The following is a 19,801-nucleotide window of genomic DNA, read 5'->3' as shown; positions in this document are numbered from 1 at the left end:
TTTTTTAACACAAGAAAAGAGTTTTAATTAAAAAGCTCTTTTACACAAAAGAGTGCTCTTTTACACACAACAAAAATTTTAAGAAAAGAGCACACACACACACACACTTTCTGGCTTTAGATCCCAAACCGCAACCTGCGCAGCTGAGCACTTGATACTTCTGCTGCCTGGACGAAGGTGTGAACTTCAGCTAGAGAATCCAACATCCCTTCAGAGCCTGTAGAGCTGGTTTCTACTTTGTATCAAATGCAGGGAAAGGTGAGTCACTCAGGTAGAAAGTCACTACCAAGAGTCCAGTTGTTGCCTGGGCCAGGGGTGAGGGCTGTCCAGCAGTTGCCTCAGCCACCCTGGGATCCTCAGGTTGATCTGAGTGACTTTGCTTACTTGGGTGGCGTGGGGTTCGCCTCCTCCCGCAGCGTTTTGCGTTCCCACAAAGAGGAGATCCTTTGCTGAGTCTTGCTCCTCTGCTGTTTTGAAATCACTGTGTGGACACCAGCACGTGGCGCGCTCCGAGGGCTGCCGCTAATGGCAGTGCCTGCAGGTGGGAGGGTAAATGCCCAGGTAACGCGGGAAAGGTGACGGGGTCGCCGGGGGGAGTGAGTCAGGACCAGGCTCTTTGCTTACCCAATCCCTCCTCCTTCCCGATCACGGATCTCAAACACCGCCCTGGTTTCAGGGCGGGAGGATGGGAGGCCAGGCCCCCAAGGTAGGAGGCTGATGCTCAAACCTCCTAATGGAGCTTGACAGCGGCAGGATTAAAAGCACTGGAGCAGCTCCCGACGCAGCGCGGGAGGGCGCAGGCACCCTGGCCGTGCCATTCTCCTGCGATGGGCGCTTTCTTTTAGAGAGCTGAACCATAAAGACGAACCTTTTCATAGAAACAGAGGTTGAGAGAAACGGCGATGAAAGAAAGGGCTTTGGAGATTAGGAAAGGAGGACAGAAGTAAACTGTGCTGCGGTATTTCTAGGGCCCAGGAGCGGGGCTTTTCTGCACAGCAAATCCCTTTTGGGAAGCAGAGATTATCAGTGCGCAAAGGCCCCCAGGACGCTACTGTGCTGGGGGGATTCCTCTGTGAAACCAGGCCACTTTGAAACAGCTGCGGACTTACTCTCCAGGACAAATAGCAAGTGCTACAGGCCAGGTCAGTCTCCGACTGACTCAGCTTGGTGACTGTCTCTGCTTTGACGTTCTCATCATGGTGCTTCCTGGGCCTCGTTTGGCACAGGATTACGGTTGCTTTACTGAACGATTGCACTTGGGTATTATTTCTTGCCTCCCGGGTGAAACGCTAAGATCTTTGAGTGTAAGCAATCCTTAAGATGGATTTTAAAGTATTCACGGTCTGTACTATACCCTCAACTGAAGGGAATTCAGAAAAGTTTAAGGAGCTCACAAGGACAGTTGGCCAAATAAGACACAAACACCAGAACCACATGGCAATGCACAAGGATAATTGACTGAAGTCACAAACACATAGGGACATATGACAGGCACCAAATGGCTTTGGAAAGGGAGACTGTGCTGGAGAGAGGACAAGGGAGGGCTTTGAGAGACAGCCCCAAGAAAAGCTTCAGGGTGCTGCCTTTCAACTGGCAGGAAGGGAATTCAGACCCCGTTGCCTGAAGATAAGCAGGAATGTTCTCTTTCCAGAACTGCGGCTAACCAACTGGGGACAAACTGAAAAGTAGCTCATGTGCCAGGGCTTGAAATGACAGTGACTTAAGGACAAAACGGTCCAGCCCTCTGTGAAGCCTAGGGTGGCTTACCTTTGTTGTGGTTTGTCCACAGAGCATCACTGTTTAATCCCTGGAGCGAATCTGTGGCCATTTAAGTGCTGGTAAATAGTGAGCCTGAGGAAACGCGTCTATTTGGCAGACATTCTGCAAACAAAAGACCAAAACACCAAACAAATCACACACCCACAAACACCACCTCCCAAATTGTCACAGGAAGTGCCAGCAAACCTGCCTGGAAACAAGAGTCCTGCTCCCACCTCGGACTGTGATGGAGCTAAGGTGGGACCAAGGTGGCACAGCGGGGGGGGGGGGGGACAGCATCAGTGCCTGGTATCTGGTACTGGCACAAACGAGCTGCCATCCGATATCATCCTGCCAGCACCAAATGCACTCTGACAGGCCACTTAAAACACAAAGCCCTTCCATTTACAATTCCTGGAAAAGAAACTTTCATCTGTGCTCACCAGAGATGGAATCATTCCTAACTGTGGGTAACTCTCAGGCACCCTGTACGTTCCCAGGACTTGAATAAGACCATCCTAGTTTGAATATATTTTTAGGTAAAAATGAATTTAAAATAGAGGTGGAAAGGTCGAGGGATAGGAAATAAGTACAGACAGCTGAATGTTCAATCTGCTACAGGATCCGTACCCTGCACTTGATACATGCCGTTCCCCTGTGCCATCGGTTCCAGTGGCTGGCCACTGAAAACACAGTGACCACCATAGTTTTGTGCCTACTCACAGCAAAATCTCTGCAGTGAGAGGCCTAAGTTCTCCCACCCTATAATCAAGTTCCTGTCCCTACACCCCTCCCTTAAGGTCACCATCCACCTTCACGTTGGCAAATCTTGCTCGCACATCACTACATATTCCTCCAGGCTTAGTATTTTGGTGGCATTGGACAGTTGGTCATGTCCTCCTTGAACGCTTCTCTTCTGTATGCCTTCAGAATATCACACAGCTGCTCAGTGCAAGATGGCATCAGTGGCTTCATGGGTCTTTAGAATAATAACCCACCTCCCTGCTGTTATCGAGAAAGCCTGGTACCGTCTAGTTCTGCCCACCACCACACACTCCTGTGTCCTGCCACCTCTGGTGATCACTTCATGGTGGCTACTGGAAGCCTTCTGTCTTCCTCAGACAAGCTAATCTCAGGGCCTTTGCACCTGCTGTTTGCCCTGTCTGGAAAACTCTTCTTCCACTTCACCATAGGATGGGTTTCTTCTTAGTCTTCAGACCTCTGTTCAAGTTAATGTCACTTCCTGGAGTGGTCTTTTCTGACCATACTGTCTAAATTGTCCCCTTACCACTGGTATGATTTGAATGTGTCCCCCCAAAAGTTCCTATGTTGGAATCCTAATTCCCAATGCAGTGGTATTGAAGGTGGTGACCAGGTCATGGGGGCATTGTCCTAATGAATGGATCAATATCTCCATCGTAGGGCTGGGTTTGTTTCTTTGACAATGGTTGTTATGGCGTGACCTTTATTTTCACCTCTCTTGCGTGTGGTCACTTGCCCACCTACCACATTATCAGGCAGCACGAGGCCTTGCCCGATGTGGCAGCCTGATCTCGGACTTCTGGCCTCCAGAACCAGGAGCCAAATAAACTTCTTTCCTAACAAATTGTCCAGTCTGAGGTATTCTGTGACAGCAACAGAAAGTGGACTAACACATCACTCCCTACAGTGGTAGTCTCAACATGCCTGTTTCCTTCTGAAGACGCCATACCTTTAAAATATGTGGCGCGTGTGTTCATTTGTGGGTCTCCCCTACTAGAACAGAAGGTAAGCTGCATGGCCATAGGGACTTGCCTAGGTTCACTGCATATCCCCAGTACCTAATTCTCAGCATATAAAAGCTCAATAATCACGAGTAAAATGAACGTGGATTGCTTAAACCCTGTCTATGTTGAGAAGGCTGAGGTTCAGAGATCACCCAGTCCTCAGTTTTTGAGCTAGGAATCAATTCCAGGTATTCCAAGCCCATACTCTCAAAACCACATTCAGTGTTTCACAGCAATCCTGTGACCAAACTTCAGTTACTTCCTCAAAGAGTCACATTTATTTATAAGATTTAACAGAAGTGATTTTTTTTTTTAAAGAAAGAAAAGAAGTTTATTGAACTCACAGTTTTAGGGGCTGAAAGTCCAAGATCAGGCAGTCCCACTTGGCCGCTGAGGGGCCAATGGTGACCACATCATGGCAGGAGCCTGGAGCGGGGAAGAGATCCTGTGGCAAGGCTGGGTACCCGGGGGTGATTCAAGGGTTGGGCTCGCCCTGACCACAACTCCTCCAGGAGACCAGCTTCCAAGGCCAGTCACCTAAGGGCATGCCCCTCGGCCCCACCTCTTAAAGGTCTCACCATCTCCCACATTGTCACCTGGGAACTGAGCCACTGACACAGGAACTTTGGGGGCACAAAGCACATTTAACAAATGATTTTTAAGGTTCACCTGGTTCAATTATCCTCCTTCATTCAGTCCACAAACAGGGCCCTTGTATGCTCTGTGAAACTGAAAATTGTGTCTCTGTCCTAGATCCTGGGTGTTCCTGGCCCATGACGAACCTTTAACAACTCTTTGTTGAAGAGAACATTTATTGACTCTAGCAGGGGTGCCGCAAGGCAAGCGCAGCTATCTGAGAACATCCCCCTGGCATCATGGAGCTCATGTGTACTGTTTTAAAGTAGAAACTCAGAACCATCAGCACCAGAACCGCTTGGGGGACCTCTAAAATTGAGATTCCTGGATTCAACTAAGGCCTAGTAAATGGGGTCTCCAGATGAGTCATGCCTCCTGAACCCTGAGCTTCTCCCCTCCTGGGAGGCAGGCAGTAAACAGCCTTTTACCATGTAGCAGGGTGAGTTTTTGAAAAGGCCGGCATGGAATACGGGACCCCAGGTGACATCCTCTCCAGATGGGGGAGGGTGGGCACATTCCTGGAGCTGGCGCCTGAGCTGAATCAGCCAGAAGGCGGCAGGGTAGGGGCCCTCCAGGCAGCTGTGCGTGCAAAGGTGGTGGGGGGCAGGCTGCAAGAGGGAGGGCAGAGAGCCTCTGAGGTATTCTTAGCAGGGGCCTCACGCGATTAAATCTAGTTCTGAGAACCAGGAAGCTGGTGATGGTATAGATAACAAACCCAAAGGGTTGGTCCTGGAGAAAGGAAATCCAATTAAGAGGCCATTTAATCACGTGGAGAAGAAACAACAATCTCACCTGAGACTTTCTTGCTGGGGATGGAGGTGATACACAGAGATATTTACAGGCAGCAGCCAGGGCTTGGTCAGGAAGCCGGTGTCTCATGGTGGTTCAGAGCATTGGTTTTAGAATTAATCGGCCTCTATTGAATCCCTGATTTAAAACTTTATACACTCGGTCCAGTCTTAGCCTCTCTAGGCTTCGGTTTCTTTCTTTCTTTTTTTAAATATCTTTATTTATTTATTTTTATGTGATTCTGAGGATCGAACCCAGCACCTCACACTTGCCGGGCGAGTGCCCTATCGCCGAGTCCCAGCCTCAGCCCAAGGCTTCAGTTTCTTTAGCTGCAGAATAGGGAGAGTGCCGTGCTTTGTCCCTCAAGGTTCTTGTGCTGGAGGCATGGTCCCATGTGATGGTACTGAAAGTCAATGGAACCTTACGAGGAGGGGGTGCTAGTGGATCACTGGGTACCACCTTTGGCGGAGATTAGTGCCCAACTTGAAAGATTGGTTGGGTTATCTTGAGAGCAGGTTGTTATAAAGAGGGTTTGGCTTTCTCAACCTGATCTCTTACTTCCCTGCCCCACTCACTTCTTCCATATCCACCCCGAGGCTCTTCACAGAAGCTGATGCCACTATCATGCTTTTGGGCCTCTGAAACTAGGAACCAAAAACCTCTTTCCTTTATAAAGTACCCAGTCTCAGGGATTTTGTTATACCAACACAGAGTAGAGTGATCCCCACTTCCCCTGACTGTCTGGTGGGGCATTGTAGGAGTGGAGGAGAAGCAAGGGACTAGGGGAGAGTGGGAACATCCTAAGTAGAGGGTGTAAGAATGGGACAGAGATGAATATGATTGTCAGCTGTGCTGAGAATACAGCTGAGTGTGGGGACTGTCAGTTTTTAGGAGCACCAGTTTGTATGGCATGCAATATTTTCCCCCCATAGTAAATGATATCTCACCAAAGTAAACAGAGAAGGCATTTATGTTAATCCAGGGTCGAGTTTTGACCAACAGGCGCATAAAAAGACTAAACAGACAAACAAACAAACAAAACCAAAGAACCCATCCCAAGGAACTCGGGGCTGACCGGCGTGGTTAGAATGACTGGAGAGGAGAGAAGGGAAAGGCAGGAAAAGCTGATGAGCCAGGCCAGGAAGGCCAAGGCCTAGGGTGCGCATGGGCGAAGGCGTGTGCTCATTGCTGGAACACTCCCCGGCACCACTGCTCCTGGGATAAGGGGCAGAAGAGTGTTACACCCAGTTCCCCAACACCGGGACCTGCAGTACGCAGATAGAGACCTCCAGGGGTCAGTCACCCCCTCCTTTCCCTCTGGCAGGCCATTCCACACTGACCTACCTACTGTTTTCCACAGGTGGTTAGTGAATTTCACAGGTCACCTTCATAGTGAATCTTGGTTTCTGCCCATCTCCCCAAACCCAGGTGTATTAGCAGTTGTTTTATTAGAAATGGTCAGTAGCCACTCATGGATCTGAAGGGGTTTTTCTTGGGAACACTGGCCCTTTTTTAAAAATCAACCCTGTAGTCCTGGGAAGGTATGCAGCAGGCTTCCTTGAGGTTGACTGTCCTTGGAAGTTGGAGCCAACTCAGGTCTTACCTAACCTGGCCCTGGTTCCCGGCCACAGATGGAAACTCGTCTCCTGGAATGAAGCAGCTGAGAACTTTGCAGGGAAGGAAGGTGATTCATGAGCTCAGTGTGGCTTGTGAGCCCAAGATAGTGCGGGACGGCGGCTGCCCATCTTTCTGCTACCGTGTCAGATCGGCCTCTTGTGGTCTGAACCAAATGTGGGAGTCATTACTGAGGCAGGATCATAAATCATGGAAACAGACTGAGGCTCTCCTCAGGGTTCTTGTCACAAGTCATTCTTCTTTTTCTGGGACCCACTGTTCTCAGGACAACCCCAGAGAGTTTGTGTTCTAACGCTGGCCAAGACTGAGGCTGCGAGAACACACTTACATAATGCCATTCGGTGATGAAGGAGATTCCTAATTTTCATTCAAAATCTTATTTTCTTTTGGACGAATCAACACTAGGCCTTATCTAAATGATATTTATTTGTTTATACACATTTCAAAGCTACTACTAGAGAAAGCTATTTATTCCTAAAGGTCTGGGGGTTTGCACATAAATTGATGGAGTGAAGGGAAAATAAATAACATCTTTGAAATTCCTCTACATGTGCGACATGGTGGAGATGTCGGCCTGAGTTCTGGAAAAGAAGCATCAGTGATAACACACTTCATAAGCATTCTTCATGAACCATGAGAAGCGGGTGGCCATTGCTCTTAGAGTGTAGAAGATAAAACTTGGTGTACAAATGAGTAAAGATGAGTGGCATCCGGGTTTCCTGATCCTGATGTCTGACATTGTCTTCTAACAACTGGGAAGTCCTGAACATCAAAACCAGGGACCTAAAGAAATCGAGGTTCAGTCTTAGCCACGTTTTAGGGTAGAGTGAGGAGAGGGCATGGAGACACTCATGGAGCTACAAGAATTTGAAGATCCTTGTCCTTCCATAGATCCACTAAGTCAGAAAACTGGACAGTGGGCCTAATGGTCCGTATATCTCTGCCCAAAGCCTCTTCTGGAGTCTGCAAAGTCAATCTTACTACACTTCCCTGTTTGACCAGATGTGGGCTTTTGCTTTCATCAAAAGGTTGTTTTTTATTAACTTTTTTTTTTTAAAAAAACTGAGTCCTAGCCTGGTGTGGTGGAGCACGCCTGAAATCCCAGCAGCTTGGGAGGCTGAGGCAGAAGGATCACAAGTTCAAAGCCAGCCTCACCAAGTTAGCAAGGCGCTAAGCAACAGTGAGACCCTGTTTCTAAGTAAAATACAAAAAAGGGTTGGACTATCCCACTCCTCAGTCTGTACTCAAAGGACTTAAAAACAACACACTACAGGGACACAGCCACATCAGTGTTTATAGCAGCACAGTTCACGATAGCTAAACTGTGGAACCAACCTAGATGCCCTTCTCTAGATGAATGGATCAAGAAAATGTGGTTTATATATACAATGGAACATTATTCAGCATTAAAGGAGAATCAAATCATGGCATTTGCAGGTAAATGGATGGAGCTGGAAAATGTAATGTTAAGTGAAGTAAGCCAATCCCCAAAAAACAAGTGCTGAATGTTTTCTCTGATATAAGAATGCTGATTCAAAATGGGGATGTGGGGTGTGGAGCATGGGAGGAATGTAGGAACTTTAGGTAGGGCAAAGGGGAGGGAGGGGGACCGAGGGGGCAAGGGGTAGGAAAGATGGTGGAGTGAGATGGACATCCTTACCCCAAGTACACGTATGAAGACACGTGTACAGCCAGACATGAAAAATTGTGCTCTATACATGTAATATGAATTGAAATGCATTCTGCTGTCATATATAACAAATTAGAATAAATAAAAAAAAGAATGACAACCTAAAAACTGGGGGGGGTGGTCTGGGGATGTGGTTCAGTGTTTAAATGCTCTGGTACAAAACAAACAACAACCAAACAAAAAGCCCAAAAGAACTCTGAGTCCTAATTCATGTGCTCTAAAATTCACTATGTACAATTCAGTGGCTTTGAATTTATTCACAACATGTAACATTTTCATCACCCCAAAGAGAGACTCCACAACAATTTGTAATCTCTCCCCAGTCTTCTCTCCCTACAGCTGCTGGCATTCATTAATCTATTTTCTATTTCTATGGATTTGCCTATTCTGAATATTCCTATAAATCCAATGTGTGGTCTGGCTTCTTTCCCTTTAGTAGTCATGAGTCAGTATTTCATCCATTTTTATGGCTAAATAGTATTTCATTGTATGGATAAAGCACATTTTGTCTCTATCATACATCAAGAGCCGTGGGTCACTTGGGCTGTTTCTATTTTTTGGTTACTATGAATAATGCTTTCATGAATATTCATATACACGTTTTTGTAAGGACATAACCTTTCATTTCCCTTGAGTATGTATACTCAAAGAAGAATTACTGTGTCCTGTGGTAATTCTGTATTTATTCAAACTAGTTTTCAAAGTGGAACATCATTTCACATTCTCCTCACGGGTCTCTGAGGGTTCTGATTTTCTGCATCCTCATCAATACTTGTTTATTTATTTATTTATTTTTATTGGTTGTTCACAACATTACACAGCTCTTGACATATCATATTTCAACATTAGATTCAAGTGGGTTATGAACTCCAAATTTTTACCCCAGATTGCAGAATCACGTCGGTTACACATGCACGATTTTACATGATGCCCTATTAGTAACTGTTGTATTCTGCTACCTTTCCTATCCTCTAAATACTTGTTTTTATCTGTCTTCTTTATTATAGCCCTGCTAGTGGGTGTGAAATGAAGTCTTACGTTATGGTTTTCCTTTGAATTTCCCTGATGGCTAATGATATTAGTAGCTTCTCATGCATTTAATTGGCCATTTTGTTTGTCTTCTTTGGAGCAACATCTATTCAGATCCCTTGCCCATTTTAAAATTGGCTATTTGTCTTTTTGTTATCCAGAAATGTTTTAGACGTAAGTTCTTCATCATATATCTAATTTGCAATTTTTTTCTCTTATTCTGTGCATTGTCTTTTTCACTTTTTTTCTTGTTATCCTTTGAAGCACAAAAGTAATTATGCTAGATGAAGTTTCATTTATATATTTTTTCTTTTGAAAAGTCCTGTTTTGGCTTTTGTTGCCTGTGTTTTTGGTATCATATCCAGGAATAATTACTAGAGCCAAGATCACCAGGATTTATGTCTGTGTTGTTTTCTAAGAGTTTTTATAGTTTTGGCTTTTGAATCAGGTCTTTGACCCATTTTGAATTTTACATATGGTGAGAGGTTGGGTCTAACGTCATTCTTTTGCGCCTGTCTGTCCACTTGTCCCAGAACTATTTGTTGAAAAGATACTTCCCTATGAATCATCTTGGCATCTTGTCAAAAACTGATTGACCCTAAATGGACGGGTTTATTCCTGTGCCATCGTGTCTATGCGATTGTTTTACATTGTCCTTACACAAGTAACCACAGAGTTTTGATTACTATACTTTGTAGGAAGTTTTGAAATCTGAAAATGTGAACGGTCTGATTTGTTCTTGTGTTGGAGCAATGTTTTGTAGTTTTAAGTACATACATCTCGGACTTCTTACATTTGTTCCTCTGTGGTTTACTATTTTTGATGCTGTAAACAAATGAAATTGAGTTCCTAAATCCACTTTTCAGATTATTCCTTGCTAGTTAGAAGTATAATTGATTTTTGTTTATGGATGAAACCTCGACCTTGTAAAAACTTGTTTTTTAGTTCTAATATGGTGTGTGTGTGTGTGTGTGTGTGTGTGTGTGTGAGTTTCATAGGATTTCATTTATAGATCATCATGTTATCTGAAAATAGAGATAGCTTTTCTTTCTCCTTTCCAATCCAAATGCCCTTTATTTCCTTTAGCTGTCTACCTCCACTGCTGAATACAAGTGGCACAAGTGAACATGCTTGCCTTGTTCCTGGGCGCAGGGGGAAGACTTTCAGTCTTTCACCATTAACTACATGTTACCATCGGGTTTATCTCAGTGACCTTTATCAGTGCTGTCTTAGTGGTGTTGTAGGGATTTCAATTAACAACTTAAACCAGTGGCAGTTCAGATAAATACCAACCTAATCTCATCAGGTTGATTTGGTGTGTCAACTCACCTGGGTCATGGGGTATCCCGATACTCGGTCAACCTTGCTGGGTGGTTCTGGGCTTTTGGATGACACTGACATTTACATCCGTAGACTGAGTAAAGCGGTTGCTCTGCCTACAGTGGGGGCCTCATCCAATGAGTTGAAGGCCTGATTCTTCCCCAAATAAAACGGGGACCCTCCTGTCTCAAGCTGGGAAGTCAGCTTTTCCTTAACTTTGAACTTGGACTGAAACATGACCCCTTCCTGGGTCTCACGTCTACTGGCTTTTAGTCTGGAACTTCACCCCCAGCTCTTCCACTTCTCAGGCCTTTGGTCTCAGACTAGAACTATACTAGTGGCTCTCCTGGGACTTGTGTGCCAGCCCACCCTGCAGACCTGGGGACTTGTCAGTCTCCACTATGGTGAACAGCCCCTTCTAAAACGCATGGTGAAATTTGCTTGCCGCTGGGATAGTAATGGAAAGTGAAACCACTTACTCTTTTGCTGTGTAACGGAGCAGCAGGAAGGCCCTTGCCAGATGTGATCTTGATCTTGGACTTCCCAGTCTCCAGGAAAGTGAGCCAAATAAACTTTATTGTTTATAACTTACCCAGCCTGTGGCATTCTATTATAGCAACAGAAAATGGATTAAGACAGAAAAGTGGTACTGGGAAGTGGAGCTGTGGCTATAACAAATACCTGAAAATGTAGCAGTGGCTTTGGAGCTGACTAAGAGGTAGAAGCTGGAAGATTTGTGGACCAGGCTTGAAAAGGTCTAGATTGCCATAAATGGAGCATTAAGAGTGATTACCGTGAGGGCCTAGGAGGAGGGAGAGCTGTCGGGAAAGCCTGAATCTTCTTAGCGGTTACTGAAGTGGCCATGACCAGAACGCTGGTTAGAAATACAGACAGTGAAGGCTATGCTGTTGCAGTCTCAGACAGAAATGAAGAACACGGCACTGGAATCTGGGGCAGGGGTCATCCTGGTCATGTAGTTGCAAGGAGCTTGGCAGAATTGCGTCTGTGTCTAGGATTTGGGGGAAGGTGGGGGTTAAGAGTGACAAACCAGGATATCTGACAGAAGAAATTCCTGAGCAGTAAAACATTAAAGGAGCTTCTCTGATACTTTAACAGCATTGAGTAAATTTAGAGAAGACAGAAATTATTTAAAGAAGGGAACTCATAATTAAAAGGCAGCAGAATGAAAAAAAAATTAGGAAAAGCCTATTTGGGAGAATAAACCAAGGATGAGATTACCCTGGACAGAAGGGAGCCCTTCATCAAGACAATGAGAGAAAGACCTTGAAGATATTTCAAAATCTTCAGCGGCCCCTCCCTCCCGGAGCACCACCCGAGGCACGAGGCACGGTTTCCAGAGACGCTCTGTGGACTTCAGCATTTGCCCCTTGGTGCTGCCCTGGGACTGTGCTCCTGACCTCCAGGGTGGCACCCGCTCTGCGGCCCTGGCTGTGGCTCACGCAGGTCCAGGCAGACTCGGCCTGCCTCGCAGGAAAGTGCGAGCCATGGCCTTGGGCAGCGTCCAGGGGGTGCCAACTCTACAGATGTGTGGATTGTCAGAGCTGTGCGGCCTGGCCGCCTCCACCCAGGATTCAAATGAAGTGTTGGACAGCCTGGGTGTCCTAGGAGGAACAGAACCATCTCAGAGAGTCCCTGCCAGGACTACCGAGACCTAGGCTGGGAGCAGCAGCCTGAGTCAGGCTTGGTCACTTGCCCCCAAACCAAGTGGAAAAGTGATGGTGGAGTAGGAATTTACTGAGTAGAGCCATAATGGGAAGGACCAGAGGGACTAAGCGTCCTCAGTCCTAGCTTCAAGGACTGACTAGAGCTTCAGGATTACACAGGGAGGAAAGGAGAGTGGGGGAGAAAGAAGTAGGCAAAGTCCAACAGCCTCCATCCGCCTGAGTTTGTTGATCATTATCTCAGGATTGGCCTGTGAGGCCTTGTCAGCCACAAGAAAGCTGGTCCTGCCTGGGGAGGGTTCTGACTCTTGTCACAACCATCCATTTATCGTCAGACCTATTGTTATGGACTCCAAGGAGACTGCGGGAGAGAATGACTTGGAGAAAGAGTAAGTCAGAAAGGCAAGATGGAGTGAGTCAGGACAATGGCTGAGTCCTCCTTCAGGCAATGACAGGGATGTCCAGGTGCCACCCCCGTGGTGTGGACCAAGACTTTGTAAAAGCAGACAGTGGACAATTTGTTGATCGTGATGTTCCTGAAAATACCTCAGTTTCTCTTATCTTGGTGTCTTCAGCCTGAAGGGGGAGGAGTACCACTTTCACATGAGCCAGCAATTGTCTACCTGTAGAGTTGAGAAGAGTCTGACCAAAGTTTGGGATAGCAAAGGACAGTTGTGAAATGAAGGCAGAGACACCCAACTTTCCTATGCTTTCAGTATCCGTTGGACACCCGTAAGCCCAGGTGGAGCCAGTGGAGCCCCGGGAATGGCCAGCGGCAGCAGCTCCAGCCAGAAACTGTGGGCAGAAGATGTCAATCTGTGAGAGCTTCTGGGGGGACCAAGGTCAGCAAAGACACAGGAGTGAGGCTACCTGAAGCCCTGGGGACCCAATATCCACCCAAGTGCTGCATCTAGAACATTCCTGGAACACACTATTTTTCTCATGATGGAAGGACACAGGATAATGTAGGTGACTTTTATCCACCAAAAACTCTTAAAGGTAACGCAGAAATTCACTAAAGTTTAAGACACAGAATCAATGCACAAAAATCAGTTGTGCTTCTACACACTAACAATGAGCTATCTGAAAAAGAAATAAAATAATCCCGTTTACAGTACCACTAAAAAAGCATCGAATATTTAGGAATAAATTTAAACAAGAGATGAAACAAGACACGAATGAATGAAAAGATGTTCAATGTCCATGAATTGGAAGACTTCATCCTTTCAAAGCTGTTGCACTACCCAAAGGTCTCTGTCATCCCTATACAAATTTCAGTGGTATCTTTCACAAAAATATCAATAATAGGTTGTGATTGTGGCTCAGTGGTGAAGTGCTTGCCTAGTACAAATGGGGACCTGGTTTTGATCTTCATCACCACATTAACAGATAAATAAATAAAATGAATATGTTGTGTCCATCTACAATTAAAATATATATTTTTAATATATATATATATATATATATATATGTCAATCGTAAAATTCATATGAAACCACACAAAAGCCCCAAATAGCTAAAGCAATCTTGAAAAAGAAGAATAAAGCTGGAGCTATCACAGTTCCTGATTTTGAATTATATTACAAAGCAGAAGGAATAGTATGGGTATAAAAATGGACACAGAGATCGATGGAACAGAATAGAGAGCCTATTAATATATAATAAACTGATCTTTGACAAAGATGTCAAGAATAAACAGTGGTGCTGGGAAAGTGGACATTCACAACACAAGTATGAAATTAGACCTTTCTCCTACACCACACCAAAAATCAACTAAAATAGCTTACAGACTTAAATATAAGACTTGCAACTACAAAACTCCCAGACAAAAACAGTGAAATTCATCTTGACATTGGCCTTGGCTGCCATCTCGTAGGTAGACAACAAAAGTACAGAACACAAAAATAAAAACAGACGAGTGAAGTTGCATTAAACTAAAAAGCTTCTACATAGCAAACAGCCCATGACTGGAAAAGACAATCTATGGAGAGAGAAAATATTTACAAACCACGTATCCAAGGACACTTCCAAACTATATAAGGAATTCATACAACCCAATAGCAAAATACGACCCAATTAAAAACTGGCAAAGGACCTAAACAGACATTTTTCAAAAAAAAAAAAAAAAGACATTCAAATGGGCAAGAAAACATGAAAAGGTGCTCAGTGTCATTATTCATCAAGGAAATGCAGAACAAAGTCAGGAGACATCAACTTATGCCTGTTAGGAGGGTCGGTGAGGACGTGGAGAAGAGGGAGCCCTCACACTCTGTCGTTGGAACGTCAATGGTTACAGAACAGCATGGAATCTCCTCAAGAAATAAGAACAGAGCCACTATGTGAGCCAGCAGGCTTCTGGCTTCATATCTAAAAGAGAACAAATGAAATCAGCATCTGGAAGCCATATCTGCCCTCCCATGTTTGCAACATGATTCACAACGGCCAAGATAGGGAAGCCACCCAAGTGCCCACTGGTGATGAACACAAAGAAGGAAATCCTACCATCTGAGACGATGTGGATAAACCCGGAGGACATTACACTGAGGGAAATACCCCGTGATTTCCCACTTTTATGTGGAATGTGGAAGAGCTGAGCTCATACAAATGGAATAGGATGGTGGTGACTAAACATTGGGGAATAGGGGACTACAGAGATGTTGGCAAAAGGATATAAACTTTTAATTATGGATAAGCTCTGGGATCTAGAGTACAGCATGATGCCCATAATAATATTCTTGACCATAATGATATTCTTGAAATGCACTAACAGAGTAGACCTTAAGAGTTCTCATCACACATATACATAAGAAGTAACTATGTAAGGTGATGGATATGTTAATTAGCTTGATTGTGGCAATCATTTCACAATGTATTTGTATATTAAATCATTGCATTGTGTACCTTAAATATATACAGATTTTATTTGTCAATCATACCTCAGTAAAGCCGGAAGCAAAAGAGCTCCCCGTTTCTCCCTCTTATCTCATGTGAGCTCTCTTGTCATTTTGCCATGGGATAAGGCAGCAAAGACGCCTTCACCAGGGCCTGGGAACTTGATCTTGTACTTTCCAGCCTCCAGATCTGCAGGAAATAAATTTCTTTTCTTTATAAATTTCTCCTTAAAGCTGCACAAATAGACTAAGACACCGTGGACACGGGAAATTGTCCAGATTGTTTTAAGTTGATCCCTCAAAAAATTGTCTCTGAGTTGGGAAATGACAGCCCTCTGACTTAGGGCCTAGTACCTGCTGGAGGGGCCACTGGGAAGGCCGGGGAAAGGAGATGAGAAAGGGACTTTGCAAACCAGCCTTCCCCAGAGACACTCTTTTCCCACTTCCTTCCTACTACTCCTCTGCAAACTGCCCTGGACTCTTCTTGCTACAATTGTGTATCCTGATGGTAATTTCTCTAATTGATAATTCAGGAACTTTCACTAGGGCAGAAATAAGGTGGGTTGAAACTTTACACAAAGCTGTTGAGTAAACATTATTATCCCAGCTGTGATGATTGCTCCCCCTCTTGGGGCTTTCTGGGGGAAGATGACAGTCAGCAGCCTCCCTGCTCCACCTGCCTGTTGGCGTCAAAGGAGCCTGATGCCTGACGCCCACAGGCTTCCTCGCTTTAATTCATCTCTGCTGAGCTGCTGCACCAGGGTCACAGAGAGGTCAGAGCAGATGCTTCTCCCGCCTCCTGCTTAGCATTCACACTGGTTTTCTCTTGGGAGGTCACCAAACAGGAATAACCAGGGAGATTATGAGGGATTGTGGCTTTCGCACTGATCACTGATTGTGGCCATTGGGCCCATTCCCTTTCGTTTTAACAGATAGGCTGGGACCTCCACCTCACCACCGGGTCCTTCTAGGTAGCATGAACTTGTTTATTCTCCTACCCTTCAAGTTCAGCGTAGGACATGGCCCAAGGAATATAAACAAGTGTTGTGGTTAAATAGAGGGCAGCGCTGAGGGTGTGGGAGCGTGGCCACTGCCTGGCAGAGAGCTGGGGACAGTTCTGTGCTTGACACAGAAGGCCCCAGGACAAAGGGCCCCTTCCAGATGGGATGGAAGCCCACTCCCCACCCCGCCAACAGTCTCCTGTCCAGGCCGTACGCTCTTATTGTCTTCAAATAGCTGCCATAGGACACGTGAAATGGGGAATACAGTGGGAGGAACACGGGCTTTTCTCTTTTTCTTTCAGTGCGGGGGTGGGGGGGGGTGGGGACAGAACCCAAGGTCACACACACCAGGCCAGCACCTGCCCCTGAGCTACACCCCAGCCCCAGGATGTAGGCTTCTGAAACCATTCATTTATTCAAATATGTACTATATACTTATATTCTCGCTTGTCAGGATGCTATAATGCACAAAAATAAGTCCTGTGGAGTCTGTTTCCTAGTTGTTGGAGAACACACAGGAAAAGAACGAGTTCTGTTACATGGCAGAAGTTAAATGTGGAGTGGAATGTGACACTAGGGACTGCGGTTTGAGAGGGGTTATGGTGTGGATATGAGGTGTCCCCAAGAGCTCACATGTGAGACAATGAAAAAGTGTTCAGATTTTGAGATCTGTAACCTAATCAGTGGATTATGCATTTGATGAACTAACAATCTGAAAGGGCTACAGTACTGGGAGGTGACGGCCTGTACTGAGGTAGAGGAAGCAGGTCACTGGGAACGTGCCTTTGGGGTTTATATTTGCCCTTAGCAGAGCAGAGCTCTCTCTGCTTCCCAGTTGCCCTGTCCTGAGTTGATCTCCTCCACTGGGCCCTTCCACTCTAATGCTGTGTGTCATCTTGGGTCCAGAGCTCTGAGTTGGCCATGAACTGACCCCATGAGCCAAACTAATCCTTTCCTCTTCTAAGTTGTTATTTTCAGTTTTTTTTTTTTCAGTTACAGAGATGCAAAGCTGACTAAAACAGAAAAAGTAATTTTTAAAACTGCCTCTTTGGTAAGATGCAGATGCTGGAGGAAGAAGATGAGTGGGGGTGGGCGCAGCTCATCGAGGACTGCTTGCCTAGCCTGTGTGAGGCCCTCCCAGGTCCTGCCCCCAGAATCGCCAGGGCAAACCGACACACAAGCCCTAGCGGAGGAAGAACTGCTGAGGTGAAGGCCCAACAGCAGGAGCTCGGCCTTAGGGAGCAGGGAGCAGCATGGGTGGAATGGGATGAGCAAAGTGAGGCTGTGGGGTGAGACCAAACAGTAATGGGGCACATCCTCCTACAGGACCTTGCAGATTGAGCAAATAAAAAATGGAATCCCAGTTAAATTTGAATTCAGAAAAAAACAATGAATGATTTTTAAGTATGTCTCAGTTACGACAGGAGATATACTGCAAAATTATTTGCTATTTATCTGAAATCCAAATTTAACTGGGCCTCCTGTGCTGTATCTGGCAATGCTTGTGGGCCATTGTGAGCACTCTGGAAGACCAGGGGCCCAGGAGGGTCTTGGGCAGAGAAGGGATCCTGTGTGACCTGGGGCTTGAAAGGACCTCTCTAGAAACTTGTGGAGAGCAGAGTGGATGAGCAGAAAACCAATAGAGGCCGAAGTGGCCCAGGCTGAGTGTTAGGGTCTGTAAACAAGTCAAGATGGCGCCTGGCATTTTGCCAGAGGGAGTGGTTTGTGAAGTAACGCCAGCGAGCCATTAAGTGTGGAGATTCCTTATTGGTTGACTGCTGTATCTATGTTAATTAAGATAAGCTGTGTGGAATGTATATATACCCCTCCTGTCCTACAGTAAAGGGCTCCCACTCCTGCTGTATCAATGTACACAAGTTGTTCACCCCCCTGGTTATTTTGCTGCAGCCGGACTGCGGCAGCTGAACAGGCGATTACCCCCAGGGTGGAGAATGGGGAGAAGTGGTCGAACTGCACAGCTGAAGGCACAGTCAGCTGATGGGTGCGCAGTGTGCAAGAGCAGAATCAGTGACAACTCTGAGGAGCCTGGCCTGGGAAGGAGGGGGTTGCCGTCCACTGGGCTGTGGAAGACTCTAGGTGGCACAGTGGGGTGCCGGATGGGGCGAGGATCAAGAGTTCCACCTTGGACGTTTGGGTATCTGAGTGGAGAGGTCATGAAGGCATTTGAGTTTAGAGTTTGGGAAAGAGGCCTGGACCCATCTTGCAAATGTGGGATCCCTCAGCCGAGATGGTCTTGAAACCACAGGCTGGGGGAGCTTCCTGAGAGAATGAGGCCTGGAGCCCCCCGAGCACCAGGAGGTTGGAGGAAAGAGGGAAAGCCAGAGAAGAAGACCTCCAGGGTCAAGCAACGAGGTCCCGGAAGGGCATCAGGGAGGAGGCGTGACCCAGGTGTCAACAGGTCAGGCGGGAGGACTGGGGGCAGGCTTGTGGATTCAGCCCCGTGGAGGTCAGCAGAGACCTCGACAGGAGCATCTCGGGAGAGTGGTGTGGGTGGACTGGAATGTGTTTAAGAGGGAATAGGACCTATGATTCCAGCTACTCAGGAGGCTGACCAGGAGCACCTGAGTTTGAGGCCAACCTGGGCAACTTGGCAAGATTCTGTTTCAAAATAAAAAACTCAAAAAGGGCTGGTGCCCATGTGCAAGGCCCTGGGTTCAATCCCCAATGCCACAAAAAAGAAAGAAACAATCAAAAAAGAGGGACGAGAATCACAATGAGAAAACAATATAGGCAATTCTTTGGAGAAATCTCACACATTTGGGTACTGCCACTAACTAGCTGTGACTCTGGGGAAATTAATTTTCTATTCTCAAGATTCTCCTCTTGGGGCTCGGGCTGTAGCTCAGTGGCAGAGCACTTGCCTAGCACGTGTGAGGCACTGGGTTTGATCCTCAGCACCACAGAAAAATAAATAAATAAAATAAAGGTATTGTGTCCAGCTACAACTAAAAAACAAATTAAGAGTCTCCTCTTATAAAAATGGAATAGTAATAGGAGTGCTGTAAAGGTTACATATGTAAAAGGGGTGGCATATAATAAGTAAATGGATATTAATATTTTGACAATATTAATTCTGCCACAATGAAGGCAAGATACTTAATTTTTCTGTGCCTCAATTTCCTTATAGTGTCAAGTGGAAGTAATAATAGTACCTACCCAGAGTGGTGTTGTAGTGGTTACATGAGATAATCTACATGAAGCACGCTTGTGGAACATTGTGTGAACTCAATAAATCCCTTATTGTATGAGCAATGTTCTTGTGAGTGCCCGTCTTCTCTTTTGTAAATGCAGAGTTTCCAGAAAGTGGACGGGGTGCAGAGCTTATGAAGTGACTCCCCTGTCTGAGGAAGGTTTCTTTTGTTCATGTATCTACACTTGTTGGCAGCTCCCTCTGGCTTTGCAATTTGGAAAGCCCTGTGCAAGTGGTGACTCTCGGGTGAGCCCAAACCCCTCTGCTCCCCGTGAGTTGCTTGTCTTCACTTGGGAGTGAAGGCTCCCGGGTGAACAGCTGCTTTCCATCTCTGGGAGAATCTGGAGAGCAAACAGTCTTATAGCAGAGGATGCAGAGTTCCTACAGGCATTC

At 45.9% G+C, this 19,801-nt stretch overlaps 1 long non-coding RNA gene across 1 annotated transcript; it reads right to left on the bottom strand.

Annotated features, from left to right (window-relative positions):
* Nucleotides 1-12,087, bottom strand: LOC144367129 (uncharacterized). The gene is made up of 3 exons (XR_013426403.1): nucleotides 11,103-12,087; nucleotides 1,768-1,881; nucleotides 1-535 (listed from the first exon to the last, which is right to left on the bottom strand). It is a non-coding gene; the product is annotated as an uncharacterized LOC144367129 (long non-coding RNA).
* Nucleotides 12,088-19,801: the final 7,714 nt, after the last annotated feature.

Source organism: Ictidomys tridecemlineatus, chromosome 10 (genome assembly GCF_052094955.1).
Source record: "Ictidomys tridecemlineatus isolate mIctTri1 chromosome 10, mIctTri1.hap1, whole genome shotgun sequence".
Taxonomy (NCBI): domain Eukaryota; kingdom Metazoa; phylum Chordata; class Mammalia; order Rodentia; family Sciuridae; genus Ictidomys; species Ictidomys tridecemlineatus.
This window is presented reverse-complemented; position numbering and strand designations above follow the sequence as displayed.